General features: G+C 35.2%; 1 protein-coding gene across 4 annotated transcripts in view; it reads left to right on the top strand.

Moving 5' to 3' along the window:
• Window positions 1–390: 390 nt before the first annotated feature.
• The window catches only part of MRTFB (myocardin related transcription factor B), a 77213-nt gene continuing 71603 nt past the window's right edge, over window positions 391–6000 (top strand). The window contains exon 1 of one of the 4 annotated variants that reach the window (XM_057407889.1): window positions 391–538. The gene's annotated coding sequence lies outside the window, so the exon portion shown is untranslated. Of the gene's footprint in view, window positions 539–5196; window positions 5215–6000 lie in introns of those variants that run through there. The other 3 variants (XM_057407884.1, XM_057407888.1, XM_057407883.1) reach the window with 3 other exon arrangements.

Genomic DNA, 6000 nt, shown 5'->3' with positions numbered 1-6000 from the left:
ATGTGGTTATGGACATTTTCCTTTTTTGTTTAGAAAGGTTCCTTTGTATTGGAATCTGTAGAAAGCTAATACATATTTCTGTTATGAAATGATGTTATAGTGCATAGATGTAATTGGTGCTTTAACTTCCAAGTGTAAAGACATTCCAGCTCTAATGAACGGGACTTTAAGGAGCTAAGACTGGTCTTATATATTGCAGCTGAATTAAAAAGAGCACTTGTTCTTCCCAGAGGAAAGACAAATAATTAGTGTGTTAGAATTTGAGTAGTAATACAAAAGGTGCTAAAAAATTACCTTGAAATTAGTTTAAGTTTTTTTGACCTAGTAAGATACTTTAACATCCCCAATATTGAAAAAAAATTAGAAAGAACAACTTGTATTCTCAAGGTTTAAATTTCATAAGTGGAATACAGTATGCAACTTTTAAAATAAAGAATTCTCGAGACATTTTTCTGATTTTTGTTTTTCCTGTCTTTACTTTCCAATTGACCAGAAATGTGCTGAAACAGACACCACAGAAGGAGGCTAAAGATACGAGGTAAGTGCTGTATCTTACACTAAAACTTTACTTACAGGGTTTTTTTATAAAGCCACTACTTACAGTGAGCAGTCTCACTTTAAATTGTGCTGGGTATATAATCCTGTTAAAATGGAAGGCTTTCCAGAAGATATGTTCTCATACAAACAGGAATTTGGATATCAGTACTACCTGTGTTACATAAGCTAAGAGTAAGTTATTGTGATATTTTTGGTTTGCCATTTGATTTTAGTTGTTTTTAATCACCTCTTAGAATTTTGACTTATTAAATAGTCTTCTGTTGATTAAATGATATTTTCTTTTTTTTAAAAGGACTGTAATGCTTTTAAACCTTTACAAATTATGTTAGACTTTTTCTAAATGTTAATAGTTTTTGTATTGGTAGGTAAAACTTTGGCCTGTATAGCATTTTGTTGATTTTTGATTCAGGCTAGTACCAGCATAGCACCAGAGCATGTCACAGCACTTCCAAAGTGCACCAGATCCAATGTGTTTTGATTAAATAAATCCAGGTATAATGAGGAGAGGAAACTTCCTTCTTGAAGGGAGTTATGAAGAATGTTTAATGGCTGCTGATAGGATTCTGTTTCAGTAGGTATTAGGAAGGGACCCAAGCAGCTTCTTAAAATAAGGAACTTGGGTTATGTCAACTAAAACATTCTCATTTCTCTAACTGTATGCATCTCATGTTCAGTTGGTACCTAAATGGTGAAAATTGCAATCCTACCCCCTCCCTCATCATCTTTTGTATAGAGGAAAAGGGCTTTGTTGGGGTGAAGGGGTTGCTTTATTTTGGAATAACCAAGACAGAGCATCAAGCTTAAAGCCTCCCTGATAATTTCCACTGAGGCCCCTCTAAGGTGAACTAAGCTTTGGCTCCACCTCTACAGAAAAAAACAGACAGTGCACACAACTTCCATGGTTAACTGCTCCAGAGAAGGGAGGAACAGCAAGATGTACAAAACTTCCTGGGTATCCACAGAAGGTGGGATATGTCTGGAGCATTGATGTATTCCAGCAAAGCCCAGAACTGTAAGGGTAGGCAAAAAATTAGCAGCTGGAAACACTTAAAGATGGGGAGCTTCCTTTAACCTGAAGGTAAAGTGTGCTTTAGGATTGCATTCAGGCCATGTAAAGAAGGGCCAGTTTGATTAGACTTGGCAAACCAGTTCATTTCATGTCCCTGCTTAGTAAATCTGCAGCCTTTGTTTCTTGCTGTGAATATAGCTGTTACTTTTTTAGCAGCATGCCTAAAAAAAGAGATCAACAACTGAAATTAAGCCTGTTCACACTTGACAGCCATGACTGTTTCATGTTTGCTTCTTTAAATGGAATTATTCTGTGTTGTGTTGAGCACAGGGAACCAATATTGCTGCCATTGTTTCTTCAGCATTTTTATCACCTGAAGTTCAAGAGCCTAAATTGCATTATATTTATTATGGAATAAAACTTTTTCAAACTTTTGTTCTGCATTAAAGATTGACAGCTTCTGTAAAACTACTCTTTGGGGTTGTTGAGGCTTTGTTGGAGCCACAGCCACAAAAATCTTCCATATCATGAAACTCCAAAGCAAATGCACATTACAGAATTTATTAAAGTGTTCGGATTACTGTTATTAAATCCAGATGTTAATGTAATGGGTTTGCACTTGTGCAATAAACTGAATCTCTGTGATTGTTGACTAAGTAGACAGTATTTTAAGGTTTCATGTTTGAGTACTTGGCTAAAGCCATTAATTAAATGTTTGAAAACTGGCTTAAACCTGGGCATAAGGCCAAAAGCAACAAAGTGAGAGAGAAGTCATGGTTAAGCTCATTTTTGATCTTCACACTGACTAGTGAAATACAAATGAACAAAAATGCTAAAAATAAAGACAAAGCCCACTGATTTTCTACCCTTCTCCAACTGTGAATTTATGAGGTAATAGGCCCAAATTTATATCTCTAAAAAGGACGGACAGTTACATTTTTATTTCCACTTTTTGTTTCTAATGTCAGAAGTCTGTTGGAACACTGGGAAACTGCTGAAAACTTGATTACAAACTCTAGAGACATGAAAATTAGTTTGCCAGTCATTCTTTATTAGAAATGTAAAAGAAGTAGCTCATAAAAATTTAGCAGAGAAACTTGTTAATAGAATTCAAGTTAGCATGTTCCAGTAAGTCCAGTTAATACCCATAAACGGTTCTTGTACATCACGAAGTGGTAAGTTTGTAAGTATTTCCTACACAAAAAGCAAAATAAAATAGAAGCATAGAATGTGAGCTACTGCCATTCTCTGTAATAGAGTGTTGTCTCAATTCCTAATTTTGTTCCCCTTTTTTGAAAATGAAAATGTATTGTTTGGTGAAGTTGTCATCCAGAGAAGCTTTAAGCATGCATTTATGAGACTAACTGGGTTGCAGAAAGTGGAACACATGCTTAAAGCTTTTCAGGATTTAGAACCATGTGTTAGTAAAGCTTCAGGAAAGTAATAGTTGTGACTTAACATAAGCAAAGAAATCTGTATATGAATGTCACTTTTACATTGACAGATTTTCAGTGTAAATTGTGAATTATGTTTTTAGTAAGTGTTTATACTTAAATGTTATGTGAGACAACACATGATGTCACCATTACCTCATTTTGTGTTTTAAAACATTGTGTAAGTTGTATGTGCTACCAGTATTTTGTATGTTGTGAATGAGCGATCTTCCTCAGCACGTTTTGCTCTTTGATGTAAGTGCCTTTGGAAGTGTGAAAGCAAAAGGGAGTGTGTGTGTGTGTGCTTCTGTAGTCTCTCCTTGGTGGTAACTGAGTAGACAAGGGCCTCGGAATATGGGTCCTTCAGAAGTGGAGCTTGCTGAATATACTGAGATCACTATACAGAAATTAATGTTCACTAATGTTCTTCATTAAAGAACACTTTATGTTCATTGGAGTTGGTCTGAGGCGTTCCCTTTTTGTATTATTTTAGGAGGTTTTGAATGGACTAACAAATCTCTCAAATATTTTGGAGCGTTTGTTTTTTCATTGTTACTGTTACTTGGTACATTAATTTTTTAGGATTTTCTCTTTTAAAAATACCATTTAAAAAAAAAATCTTTCAGTGGAAAATACAACTCAAGACAGGTAACCAAAGGAAATGCCTTAGCGTTTTGCTAATGATTTTCAATGTGTAAGCTGTACTTTTTGTGCAGCTGTGTTCTTTATAAATATACCTAGTATATTTATATATATAAATATATATATATACAGCTAGTATATTTATAAGGGTTTTGTTAAAGCCTTGGGAACTATCTGAATTAGGAAAGAATTTTTAAAATCTTAAATGAGCTCTTGACACCATTTAATAGTGATGTGTCAGATTTGCTGTTAATTCAGATCAATGAAATACTGGGTTTGTATGGCAGTATGCTTGTTCACACATTTTCCTCTCATGGTTATGGTTGTGCTTGCTTTGCATCCAACAGGAGGAAATAAATGGATATATGTTTCTTTAGTAGGAATATTCTGAACACAGATAAATTCAGACTCTCATTGGTTGAGTGTTACTGTGCAGCAGCATTGGCTATGACATTGAATGCAGAACTGTCAATGAAGAGGTGTGTTTGCACATCAGTTCTCTTTTAAGTTTTTCACTGTTATAAAGTTCGGGGGGGGGGGTGTGTCTCAAGTAAATTGCAGAATTGAATGCTTGTACTTCAGAGGAGTAGATGAGCTTGAGCTGATTAATGTGTCTTTGCAAACCTCGACCTTTTTTCTAGTAAGAAATCCAAAACTTAAATACATCGCAAGCTTGAAGTGCTAATACTACCTGCTATCCCTGAATGCTGAGGAAATGCTCCAAAAGCAAAGGGTGGTCAGTTAACAGGTTGGTTGTTTGGGACTTGTAGTTATTTCTTTAAAAATTTCCAGTATTTCTGTAGTTTGGCTTATACCAATGAGAATAATCATGTCATCATCATAAAACTGTGTGTGAAGCTACAGGAGTGACTGAAAACCTCACCATTTTTTAATTAATGTATTCAACACTGTATTTGGATTTGAAGTTTCTCAAAAGCAGAAGGGTTTTAATACCTGGTTTATAAGGGTGTTTCCAGTAAACAATTCCAAAGAAGTTATTACTTATTATACAGTCATATGGGTTATTTACAGTAATGTTTGCTTATGTTAATGTCAGACAGTACAGCAGCACTCATATACTTGTGCTTGGTGTAAGATAAAGGGTTTTAAATGCTATCGGTTTCTGCAAAATGTAAACCGTCTTTATGGTTATAGGAATTATAAATCTTCAGTGTGAATTGAGCTTTAAATAATTCAGTCTACATCTGTAGACAATTTCAACCACCTTTCTTTGCTTCTATGAATAACACAGTAGAACTGGTGATTTCTTCTGGAATCAGATCAGCATGGTGAGGCAAACTGTTCTAGCTGTGATAGATCCAGTTTGAGTGGTTAATGGCTCCCTCTTTTGCCATATGTTCCATCCTTCCTCTGTTCTGCCAGTTTTACCATTTGACTGCTCTTTGACTGGGTCCTGTAAAATATGCCTGATTTTTAAAAAACCTGTCAAACAGCACTGGGAAATCAGAAAGGTTGAATCTCTGGGAAGGGTTGAAATGCGCATAGTAACAACCTGCTTCAGCCAGTATTTCATTTTTCTCTGCCCTGAGAAAGTTCTAAGCAGGAACAAAGGTGAGCAATATGGAGACAAACTAGAAATCTGAAACAGGGTGAATAAAACACAAGAAGGTACTTCTGCAGACTAAACCAGATTGACAGTTGACAGAAGGCTGTTGCACATAGGTAGAGTTATACATCTACTGTTTCTCAAACACTTGGGGCCAGTAATGGGGCCAGAAGGTAGTCCGAATGATAGAATTCAGTAGCATCTCTTTGATCTGTCTGTAGGTAGGTTTTTGAAAGCTTAAACCAAGCCTTGTGCTGGCTGGTTGAGAGAAGAGGATATATTAAGGACGGATGGTATACAGAGCACTTTTTAGAGGTAAGGTAGAAGTTGAGATGAGAAGTGTTTCAGTGATAAATGGAGGTTAAAAAAATAGAGCATTCAGGAAGAGGAATTGAGAAGGAAAGCAAGTAGTGAAATGATAAGACCTGATGTCAGAGAAGAAATAATGAAAATAAGCCAAGAGCAAAAGAGTAACCTGGGTTGTACTAATTCTGTCTGACCAGATAATGTTTAATGCATATCTTGTTTTCATCACATTATTAGTAGTTTTCCAACAGTTGCTAATAAAACTTTGCCGTATTTTGTTGGTATTTGGTTTTGTGGTGGGTTTTTTTGTTTTGTTGTGGGTTTTCTGGAGATTTTTTTTTGTTTTGTTTTTTCCTAAAAAATCTATTTTATTCTTTTTTAAAAAAAAAAACATCTTTGAGGAAAGAGCAGTATTGCTTCAAATTTTCAGCCTTTTCTTACTAGGTTATTCATGGTTAAATACATTGCGTGTTAGTAAATGTGTC

Source organism: Pezoporus wallicus, unplaced genomic scaffold (genome assembly GCF_028554395.1).
Source record: "Pezoporus wallicus isolate ANWC-B61680 ecotype Strahan unplaced genomic scaffold, APGP_CSIRO_Pwel_v1 contig_4012, whole genome shotgun sequence".
Taxonomy (NCBI): Eukaryota; Metazoa; Chordata; class Aves; order Psittaciformes; family Psittacidae; genus Pezoporus; species Pezoporus wallicus.
Note: the sequence above shows the minus strand (reverse complement) of the source record. Positions and strands in the feature narration are given on the sequence as shown.